Raw genomic sequence first — 12,746 nt, 5'->3', positions numbered from 1 at the left:
GCATTAGGGGTTACACCTGGAAACTGTTCATCACAGCCAGAAAGAAAGGGCCTCTTTGGGATGTGGTTCATCAGAATGACTAATACAAAGCTATTTTTCTCATAAATCTGCCTACTCTCCCACCATCTGGTATGTGCATTTTTCCAGAAAGTTAGAAAAATACTGATGGAATGTTTTCACCGACCTGCAGTTCAATTCACATGGTTTACTCTTTTAGTTCCCAAGATGGAACTAAAGCCAAGCCTATAGTGGGTGTTGCATCAGAATATCTTCTGCAGTGGGAATTCCAGGTGAGACATCTAGAGGCGAAAGGGGGAACTGCTTAAGAATCAAACCATCAGTATTTTGCTTCAACTCAGTGTTGAGTTAAAAAAATATCCTAACAGTCTGTGTACCCATCACCAAATATCAACTTTTAAATCCTCACAGGCATTGATTCTGAGCATGCAGACCTGTGAGTTTAACAGTTTTCTTGGATTTTTCAATAATTTGCTACAGTGATTTATAAAGTTTTCATACTGTCAACACCAAAGAAGATGCATATTGCTGATTCAATGAAAATATGTCCTTATAGGAGAGATGTTATGCATTATGTCAGAACATACAGGTAGACACTTGTCTCAGACAAATACAAAATAATGTCTGGGTAAAGCTGTTAATCTAAGAAATGTTTTATTCAAACCAAAAGATGCACGTAACATTTGTAAAAAAACAAGTGACAACACATCCTGGAATGTATTATATGAGATACTCTGAGCAGACACTGCGTGTACAGTGGTGAAAACAGCAGATACTCCTGGCCTTCTTGTAGCTTACCATCCAGTGTGGAGAGACAAAGACTTTAAAAAGCATGTACAATTACAAATTATAGTTAGTGCTACCAACGGAAGAAGCGTATGAACTCACAGAAGGACGGATATTGACAGAGGCAGCTTGGGAAGTCACCTAGCGAGCAAACACGATGTACCAGAGCTAAAGAGCATGAGGTTGGTTTGATTAGACAGAGACTTGTCTAAGGTCACTGCACTAGTTGGTATGTAGTATATTTTGGATTAGACATAGAGGAAATGTAATCAGTTAATTTCTCCAAACTAAGATAATATTGTATCCAATTAAAAGTGACTTGCGTAGCTTTGCTCTGGAGCAGTGGATTCAGAAAAAGGAGGAGAGAGGAATTCTTGACTTACAACTACTGCCAAAGGAAAAGTGGAGTGGGTCTCGGGAGGAGATTGTGTCTGTCAGTCTCAGTCAGCTTACACTGTGATAACGACACTAAAATTTTAGAATATTACAACAATATCTATTTTTCTCGTGTTCTGTGTCTTCTGTGCCTTGTCTGTGGCCAATTTATCTGCCCTTGTGGGCGCCAGGCTGACAAAGAAGACTTTGGTCCGAAGCACCTCTGAAGGTGAGGGCAGACGGAAGAACAAGTTTGTACGATCACGTGCTGGCTCTTGTTGCTTCTGCTCAGGAGTGTGGCCGTATTGTATCTGCTTCCAAGGCGAATCCAAGGTTTTATCTGAGTATAGCCTTCCTGTTGGTAGAAGTTATGGGTGAATGTAAATAAAACCTACCACATACATGTATTATATATGTCTTTCCTATGAGGACTAAAAGAGATATTTTAGTGAAAGATCCTGGATGCATGTCTGTATTAATTGTTGGCTTACTCGTTGTTTACATCCTCAGCTAGTATTGAATTTCCCCTGGTGGTACCTTACTCCTGTTTGTGGTGGGAGCTCTAAATCTCTACTCTCAGCCAGTCGAGTCTGGGTCCCCACCTCCATCTTTAAGAGTAAAACACCCACTGTATGTCTGATCTAAGTCAGTGATGACTTCCTATTGTTCTGATCACAATGATTGGATGACACACAGGGACTTAATCTAGAGTTGGTCTGATTAAAGCAATACTTCATGCTTCTGGGGAGCCACAGATGACTAGTAATATGAAGGAATAATTTAATATTTTTTTAGACTTGGACCTCAAAGGATGTGAAGCAGAAGCTGCTGTAGGTCACCCTGTTCCCATCAGAGCTTGAGAAAGAAACGCACCATGGGAAGGGACAGAACCCTCATCTGAGATAGGTAGGGAATCAATTCCTTCGTGAAAATGTTTGAGCCCCTGAGTGAAATTGTTCATGGAGACAGCCCTTCCCCGGGCTTTTCAGTTATTGAGATAATTTTGTTGTTGCAATTAAGTTGTTTTGAGCTTTCAACACTTGCAGCTTGAAATATGTAATAAATATTTTGAGCAATTTACTCCAAATCTATGCTTCCTTCCCTGTTAAAAAGAAAGGAAAAAATAGGAGGCATACTTGAATTAGATGGTACCCAGATACAACATTCTAGGCCTACATAATCTAATACAGTGTTTGCTATGGTTAAGATCAAGAGCATTAATGTTTATGTCTATTTGGGATTATATTTCAAGTATACGTTTTGGTGCTGGTGCCCAGAACTGCTTCTTTCTATGACACTGCAACTTTATTCAGTGACAAAAACACTCTACAGTAACCCCTGTGAGACTCACAAATGAAGGCCATTGATATAGTTTCAATGTTTTGGAAGTATTATTTTAAAAGTTCCTGAAACCCAGGTCTTCAAATCCCACCACCTCCCCTTCTAGGCCCCTATCTGGTTCACCGATTGTCACCTGTCAACAGCCTGTCTGCTGCAGCTTGGGTCATTCTTTAACTTCCCATGTTGTCGTTTCAGTCAATGATTGTTTAGACCCTTTCTGGTATTTTCACCATGGCCGGTAATCTAAGGAGTGATCTCCTTGAGTTCTAGTTTTCCATGAAATTTATTTTCCTATTTGGCCTAATTCTGGAAAGCCTGAGACTATGTGAGAGGTATAGGAATTTCTCACCAACTTTCACTCCAAATTGGGAGTCAGATTTAGTCCAGACGGGTCTCCCAGATCACGCTCAAACCTTTAAAATAGCTATATTCGTCATGCAGTTGTGTCCAGGTGCTCAGAAACCTCGAGAACATTGGATCAGGAACAATGAAACAAACAAGGCTTCCAGAGCCTCCTTCATTGTGCTAAATGCCCAGTGTATATCTGAGGTATCAGATATCAGGCCACCCAAAGACATTGTGTTTTTATTTTGCACAGAAGATGCCTTAAAAGTTACTCTGTGATATCTCTGAGTTTAATTTTACCAATATTTTTAAACTTCTAACAAAATGATTTGTGATTTAAGGAAGAAGGTTTTTATAGTTTTCTATGGGAAAAATAGATTTGGAGATTTTTAGAGTATGGAGGGAACAGCTCTCTCATCCTTTTCTTTTAAAGTCATAATGGCCCATTGGCGGGTCCATAAACAAAGTTTTGAATCTGTAATGGAAGACTTCACATTACAAGTACTGACAGGTTTGGTGACTACATGAGGAAACAAAGAAGTTTCATTAACACATTACATCCAAACCTGGCAGCAATTCAGCTCCACAACCAATGCTCAAATCTTAATGTATGTGAAGCCTCATGCTCATTATGATAGGGGCATGTAGGCCACTGAAATCCAATTTTTACACCCAGTGAGTTGGCACTGTCTCAGCAGATAAGGCAAGTATCGCCCAACTTATGAATGGGCTTTAGGGTGGAATAGGCCCCACATGGTAAGGGAAGGAAATCAGAAAACATTCCCTAGAAGAAATAAAAGTTGAAGCAGGTTTTGTAAAGCGTGAAGCCACAAAATTAAAAATGACAATGATGAGGATAACGATACACAGAACAAAAACAGAAACAGCCACACTAATGAGGAAGGCTTATTAAGGTATTACTCACAGGTTCTATTAATCATCGTTTGACGATCGTGTAATTTAATACTCATAGTGATATTAAGAGAAAGTATAGTTTCCTCATTTTAGGGCAAACACAGCTCAGCTTCGGGTACTTGAGTCACTCGCCATTGGCCACACGGCCAGGGGCAGAAGACTCAGGACTCGGACACAGATTTACACTCTCCGGGACTTGAGCGGTGTCGTGTCCGGGTCTCGCCTCCTTGTCTTGGTCTCATACTCCTCCTTCCTCGTTTGTGTGTCCCACACTCACCCTGTTTGGGTTCTGGGTGAGTCTAGAGGAAGCTGGCCCGGCTGACTGTGTTCTAGGACTGTCACTCCAACAGTCCTAACAGAATCACGTTAATAATGACAGTGCTTACGAAGTGGACGGGGCCCAGGAGGGAATCAGGGGGTGCTACTGTTGGATGCTATCACAGGGCCAGAGTGGTCCCAGGCCCTCTGAAGTCCACTGTAGGTGGGAGGTCTCTTCCATGTGTGACAGGCACCTGGTGCTCCTTGACCTTCTCACCTACAGCGGCCATGCACACCTTTCGCTCAAAGCCAGGTGTATTGGGTGCCAACTAGGGGTGAACATCCCACCAAATAATGATGAATCCATTAGTGTCAAACACCTAGACAAGGGGAAGAGCTAGACACAAGTCACCGTATTCTCTGACGTGATATATGAGAACATGAATGCCATTGAAAGTGTGCCGTCTTGCGTTTCTGCCCACATTTTTGATGGGTTTACCACCACCTCCTTAAAGAGAGGAGATCACAAACTGTGACTATGATAATGCAATGTCATTTGAGAAATTTTATTTTAAGGAAATATCTTTGAAAGAATTTTGTTGTACTGTAGTATTCTGGTTAGAATTTCAAAAGAACAATAGATTTATTAACCTAAGCCTTTTGTCAAAGTAAAATCTAGAGGTGGCCATGAAGAAATTCACAGCATTTGATTTTGTTCCATGAAGATACTGAAGGCAGAGGAGTCCCCCTTTCTCCTTTGGTGGACACTCACCCTCGGGGACTCACCTTATTTATTGATTGTTGAAACCTGAAGGCCTTTTGGTATTTCGTGTTATTTTTACGTGGTTCTATTTCTTTATCATTTCGTTGTTTCAGTTCAGAATTTGCCTGTGGGCCCCTTGAGTTGTGACAAAACAGCGGGTAGGTGACAAGTTGCCAGGGCAAGCAGCCGCCTGTCACACTCCATCGCCGACCCTGACACCAACGAGAAAGGCAATCCCGGTTTTAAATGGACCCATTTCTATAACCGCAGAAAATTGTTTTCATGCCCTTGAGCTGTCAAGAGGAAAAGAACATATCCACAATAACCTACACCCAATCTATCATCTCTTTAATGCCTGCCTCATATAGCCTTTTGGCAACCACCAAAAGGTCATATAAATTAAAAATACAGGTCCGGGAAGCAATAACGCACATTCCTAAGGAACCACGTGAAACATAAGGCAAACATGAAGAAAAAAAGGATGGACACCTAATCTACTAATTGTGAGGACAATGAGGAATTGTAATAGATTGAAAAATACCATATTCATTCACTATGAAGGAAGCAACACGGAAGCTATAATTGGCAGTGGCAACATGTTCATGGGAATTTCTATTTTACAGGCATGTGTTTTATTGTGTCCCACTTTACTGTGCTTCACAGATGTTGTGGGGTTTTTACAAATAAAAGGCAAGACCCGCCATTAGTCAAAAAATTATGACTCATTTTATTCTGGTGTCTGGAACTGAACCCGCAGCCTCTTTGGGGCGTGGCTGCATTCATCTTCATATTTAAGTCAAAGATTGCCATGCCTGCCATTTTAAAAATAACCAAATAAATAATGTATCTGATGAATCCTTTAAGATTAAAGTTCAAAATAGCTAATATTTTACATTGAGCACTTGGGAATTAAACATCTAAGCATATTCTCTTTCTTTTAAGTAGGAAATACAACTTCCACAAGACTCCAACAGAAAAATATCTTATTTCCTGAAAAAATGTCATACCATTCTCACTACACTAAGGATAGAAATAGAACCGGAGGGGAGAGGGGAGGGAATTTCAGGGGGAAAGGGGGAAGGATTCACAGGAACAAGTATAAAGGACATATGGACAAAAACTAAGGGGGGTGGAAATGGGAGGGAGGTGGGGAGCACAGGGGAGCGGTGGACTGGGATGGGGGTAAAAGACAGAAAACTGTACTTGAGCAACAATTAAATTTAAAAATATTTTTAAAAGAAATATAAATTAAGTTTGATTAACATAGTAGTAAAGCAAAAGTTATCATCTGAGTGATGTAAAAGTAGAAAAAGAAGAAAGGACAATAAGTAAATATCAAGAAAATAAAAACTGAATAAAATGAAATTGTATTACTATACAAGATTGCTTTTTAAATGGTCTTACTATTTTGGTTTAAAATTCATATTAATGGTTTAAAAGACTCAAATTCAATCATAAAGCTAAACTCTGAGTTAAATTAACTGTTTATAAGTAGAAACAATCCAAAATGGTCCCAAAATAATGATGAAGTAAATAAGACCCACTGTCACAGAAAAACAGAAAAAAAATTTTTTTTCAATGCCTGATAAAAAGTTAGAGAGCAAAAACCTTTAATCACAAAATGTGTTTGCCTATACTAATAAAAGACACACTCCACCATGAAGATATAATAGCTTTGCACATTTAAATGCTGAATGATAGGAAATCAAAATGAGAGGTTTATATGACTTTCCCTGGTTCTCAGAGTGTATAAATTATAGAATAAGAAATAAAACCACATGTCCTATAGTTAAAACCCACTGTTCTTTCTGTGCTGATCAAATTTTCAGAATAGGGCTAGTGCCGGGCACCAGAAAACTAAATGCCATTTATAAATTCATGTGTGCTCCACTTTAAGGCCTGATGCATAGCAGGTCCAGCAACCTGTGATGATTTTCAGAGGTTGAAATGACTACTGTCCCTCATGGACTCCAGTGCAATGTAAGAAAATTAAGCCTTTGAGATCTTATCTCTTTCCTTCCCTTCTAGTTCTCCTCCAATGTCCCTCCAAATGCCCTCTCCTCCCATTCCTTGTAGACAGATACTCCTATGGCTCTGAAGCGGTGCGCTTTTTAGCATTGTCTCTGCATTGTCTTTGCCTGTCTTTACTCTATGAAAAAACTTTCTACTTTTTTCTCTACTGGGGAACATGTAGTGGTGGAGGGACTCAGAGCTGCATTCACTGGTGCCACTGCCCTGATTTTGGTCCTCTGCAGATTCAAGGCTCCAAATCTTACCCAGCAGGTGCAAAAGAAAGCCTGAAAAGCTAGGAAGAGAGGGACCCAGGGAAGGATGTCACCTTTCCTGTGCTCTGTATATTAAACCAAAGCAAAAATCAAAATACCCTTCACCTCATTCCCAGAATGTTCCAATAGATGACTTATTGAAAATCTAAAATAACAACCTCTATCATCCCAGCTCCCTTAGTTGTTTAAGTTTGTTTTCAACATTATAGTCTATATTTATAGTTTTTCAATTGTCTGTCTTCCTCGATACAGTACACAAGAGAAGGGATTATTTCTGTTTTGTTCACTTTTTTCCCAGCACCCTGACACATAGTAGAGGTTCAATAAATATTTAAGGAAGGAAGGGAGGAAAGAAGGAAGATGAAATAAAAAAATAAGAGGGAATGATGCATCTTGTTTTAGCATGTGTTTCTGGAACAAGAGAAAATTCTGTTTCCACATACAACTAATGATCTTTATTTTCATAACAATTCATCATGCCTTTTTACAATTAAATTTGTTTTACATGTGAATATCTCTCTGAATACTCACCTAAAAGGAAATACAAATTAAAATCACGTCTCTGGTTAAGACCTAGTTCTCCTTACAGAGCAATAATGGAGATACAGCTACCCTGACTGAGCAATCAGTTTCTTTTTTACAGAACGCCAGAGAACATTTCAAAAAAGTACATTAACTTGAACTGCCATAATTGTTGGTGTCTTTCTGCCAGATGTTAAGTGACCACTAGGTCATCTTTCCTTAGAGACTCTCTTATTCTCATGCACTTAGCTGTGCTCTTGGCATTGAAGTTTACATAGAAACACCCCGCCTCCATGTAAATAATCTATGGAGCATATAACATTTGGTACAAAGCCCTCAATTCAGTCTTTTTTATCTATCTGTGAGATGTAATAAACTTGAATATTTACAGAGAGAGGTTAAATTGTTAATATGTGTGTATCAGAATGTCTTCCAGATAATACTAAAGATACCATCCCAGCTAGTTCTTTTATTCAATACCAAGAAAATTCCAGGCACTCTATTAAATGATCCAGTTTGGTTTTTTCCAATATCTTTATTAAGTGCTCAATGAAATTATATAATGTAATTCATTTCTATCGGGATGCGTCTGAAGGCATCGTTCGTTAATGGATGCTATTTACCTGGACTAGTTGGTTGAATAAGATATCTCCTATTGTAGTCATACAAAATTCTATCTGCGCATTCAACTAAAGTACTTCTTTAGGTTAATGCCTACTTAAATATGTAAATTGTTAAAATTTGCTAGGATAGTAATCCTATAAAGGTTCATGGAAAATGGAAGGGAACCCTGAATTCGAGAAGAGGAATTCAGACCCCTCAAAATCTTGGTTTCTGCCTGTGAGACCTTGAGCAGAGAGCTCCCCTGGGCTATGCCTTGGCTTCTAATCTACAGAAACAATGAGATAATAAATGGGTGCTAGATTAAGCCACTAAGTGCTTTAATTTGTCATGCAGCAACCAATAACTAATACAGATCACCAACCATATTAATTAGAATATATTGTATGTGTAAGTTGTGCCATATGAGGTTTCTGATGGTTGACACATAAACTAATGGCAATTTCATAGAGCTGACAGAATCCCTGTGCTACTCAGTTAACTCTTTGTGGTTAATAGACTGAGATTCTCAGCAGTCAGGGCCACCTACTGTTGCCCGCCACACGACTCTCTACACAGGTAGTTCATACGGTTGTTTGCTTCTGTAATGCCTGCAGGAGAATTTCTGACTCTGTTCAGATTCAACCTGGAAATCCTCTTTTAAAGGACTTTCCTGATTAGGTCAAGCTCTCCCAGGGTAATCTTCCTTTTGATCAACTAATAGTCCACTGACCAGTGACCTTAATTAAATCTGCAAAATGCCTTCACTTTTGCCATTGTTAAATTGGTTAGGAAAAAGTTACAGGTCTCCCAACATTCAGGGGGATGAGATTAAGCAAGGGTATGTCATCATTTTAAATTACTCTCTCTTACAAACTGGTGTGGCTAAGAGACTGATCTGTAAGCTGTGATCCAGAAAATCAAAGTCAGTCTCTCTCTGTTTCATTGTCCAGCTGTTTTTATCTTAGCTTGTATGTTCCAAGCAGCACATTTATCCAGTTTTGTTAATTGTAGATAAATCTCATTCTTTACCCATTAAGAGTCACTATCAAAAAGTCTGTATCATTTTTATTGTGGAGATGTGTTACTTCTGTCAATATGCCTTCTTCAAAATGCCAGAGGCTACTTACTTATGCCTAGAGATGCTTTGTCAGTTTGTAAGGTAACAGGGCTTTGCTTTGTTTCTGGCTTTCTTATTTCATTTATTTACTTAGGAATATTTTCCAAGAACCTACTATGTTCCAAGGGAAGAAATGGATAAAGGTATACAGATTCAAGAGTGGAGCTTATAAACTAGTTGGGGATTATAGATATTAATCAAATAATCACACACAAATACACAAATTGCGACACAGGGACAGTATCTACCAGGAAACAAAAACATACAAGGTTTTATATTTTAATAACCCGACCGAGTCAAGTAAATCTGCCATATTGCCCTGAGTTAGTGAAGTGATTAACTAGAAATAATGTTGATTAACTAGGAAAAAAACAGAAAAGAAGATTCTTTTTATAAAATCAATGGCCTGAAATAAAGGAAGTTCATCTAAAGACATGAATGAGGGACATCAAGAAAGTGGAGATGGAGGGCATTCTGATTAGAGCAACTCCGACGGACAGAAGTATGGTTTTAGGAATCAGAAGGGTAGTAGAGGTGCCCAAGGGAGGTGTGAAGGGAAAGCAGTGGGAAGAAACGGGGAAGGAACACAGAGATGTTGAAAACTCCGTTGAAAAAGTCCCTGACGATGATGACACTCAGCCTCCAGAGTGGCTTCCCCTTGGAAGTCGTCCCCATCTGTGACGTTGGAATATTCTGAACCCAGGGACCATTCTAAGTGAGTATCACATGCCAGTGGCATTTCTTCCAGCCGAACACCACATCTGGGTTTGATAATGAACATGTTTTTATCTGTCACCATTCTGGGACAATGAGTACTACCAGGCCGTTGTGACTTGTTAGCTTTTTAGCTGGGATTTCCAAATACAATGGAAGAATTCCCCTGTAGCACACTGAGGTGTGGGCAGTTTCTTGATCATCTCTCTAGTCACTAAAAATCGGACAAGAAGCTTTTCAGAAAACCCAAATGGAAGGACTGCAGAAGCGGGACGGCACGGGATGCTCTGAGAGGCTTCCACAATGTGGACTTTCAAGTTTGTCGGAAGAAAAGAACACTGTCTGTCTCCTGTACACCTGACACATGGGAAGGGTGGCTTCAGAAAACAGCTGTCATGGCTCCACAGTGACCATGTGGCAGGAACTGGCAAGCCTTTAGAGAAGGCAACCACCTTTCAGCAAGAAAAAAAAAGAAAAGAAAAAAAACCCCTCTGGCGACGAAGGCTGTTCACACTGGAACTGCGTTCAACAACATGGCGGAACCTGTTCCAGGGGGAGTTTGGGAAGCAGAAAAGGCTTTAACGTGTCCAGGGGAGCAGAGGCATGGCTCTGCATGAGGTAGGCCGTCAATTAGTTGACTATTATAAGTTTTTCCATGGTGTATTTAGATTTAATTACGAATAATATAAAGAAAACAAATTAATGTATATTATAAGCCACTTTTGATCATTGCTTTGGCTTTGTGGGTGGTTCCTACTTGTCTACAATTTCGGATGACATTTCCTCAGCATGGCCTCACATCCAATTTACTTTTTCCAGGCTTCTAAAAGACCCTAACCACATCTATCCACTCTATCCTAGCGTCCCTTCTTACTTCTGATTCGCTCTTCATGTCTGTATATCTATATTTGTATCTTGATAGCGTTTGCTCTGCGGTTTGTAATTTGTGATAGTTTCTCATCTTCTATCTTCTTCTCTACTTATACTTCAAGTTCCAAATTTCTGGTTGCCTCCTTGGTGAAGGTCCCTAATTCACCACTATCATGTTTATATAGTCTTCCTCTGTATCACTTATTTTCATTCATGTTGTGTTTAAGGTATCTGCACACCTCTCAGGCTGTGAACTGCCTAAAGGCAAAAACTATATCTTACTTACCTTCTAATTGTTGACAATAACCATGATGCATGTACATGAGCATGTACTATCATGAGTATTTTGGAATAAGAGCTTAATTATAAATGCATATCCAGTATGCTCACTGCAGACTTTCAGACCTACCCCTGGATGGTGGGCCACATGAATTCGCTGGCGAGTCATGGATTCCACTGTGGAATGCTTCTTTGTTTGTGTGAGCATAAACAGGTTTTATTTGCATGACAGGATGTCACCTATTATGAGCAGTCTGCATATTTTCAATAACAGTCTTGTAAGTGTGCTATTATAAATACACAAGCTTAACTTTTTAAAACTTTTATCACTTTCTCAGTCCAGCCCCTCATAATTTTTACCTACATTTTTTAACGACCCTTCTAATTAGTGTCCATGTCTTCAGAGAATCCTCTTTCCAACATCTTTTACAAGGTGGGCATAGTTACTACTTCTAAATTACCTGAATATATTACTTTCTTATATAACAACAACAACAACCACAATGACAACAACAAATGACTTTGATGAGCCCTCAGCAGATATTCAACCGGGAATGAAGAATGTTGGTAGCTGGGGACAAAATTAACTAAAAAGCAAAAATCAGCCCTGCTGACCATTGTTAGCAAAAAGGGTAGGACGTGCTGATGACCAGACTGCAATATTGCCATCAAAACACAAAGAAAGCTCAACCCTGGACACAGGCGAGGCCACGCTGCACCACAAACATGACTAAACACATCCCTTCTTTTGGCCAACACCGGGGGTTAGTGCTCCTTTTGCAGGACATCTCTAGACCTACTTTAATCTTGGCAGTTCAGGGACACCTTTGTAAGATACCCAGTCACGAACTAGCCCCTGAGACTTGCTGGTGTCCAATTCTGGCTTCCCTAATTCCTACTTAAACTCACCACACTTGACCTCAAGTTGTTCCTTAATCTCCCTACGTAGTGACTGACAAGTTGCTACTGGAATGTGTTCTCTATCAACATAGTGCAATTCACAAATCTAACTTTGTTTGGTTCAAGGGTGCTCCTGGTGGACTTCCTTGAACCTTGACAGGACGCAGCAAGAATTTTTCATACCCCTGTTATAATGAATACCCCTCCTCTATTCTAATGTACTTCCCACTCCCATAGTGAAAGTCATTGTTGATAATGAGCAATAATACTGATGGGGGAATGTTACTCATGGTTTTTTTTTTTTTTTTTTTTTTGCAGAAATGACAGATCAGTAGATCTACAGAAATAGTAAGAATATATTTAAGACTTGTTTTATTCTATTCAAACATTTATCTTTCTCTTTTCTAGTCATAGGTCTTAAGACATCTTCACACCAAAAATACACCCTTCCTGCAAACACATCCTATACTTCACGTTAGGTGATATTGCTGTGTATATTCTCTAGTTTACCAGTTCTGTCACCAATTTTCTTTGTGTTAAGTCTCTGTGTAAAGCCCAGTCCAACTTTCCTTTCTTTTGGGATATTATCTTCAGTTTCAACATTCAGAATGAATCACTTTTTATTCTAGACTGACATAAGTCTTTGAACTTGTAT

Source organism: Sturnira hondurensis, unplaced genomic scaffold (assembly GCF_014824575.4).
Source record: "Sturnira hondurensis isolate 20B ecotype Veracruz unplaced genomic scaffold, ASM1482457v3 Scaffold0020237, whole genome shotgun sequence".
NCBI classification, from domain to species: domain Eukaryota; kingdom Metazoa; phylum Chordata; class Mammalia; order Chiroptera; family Phyllostomidae; genus Sturnira; species Sturnira hondurensis.
The sequence above is the reverse complement of the archived record's forward strand: the minus strand, read 5'-3'. Positions refer to the sequence as shown.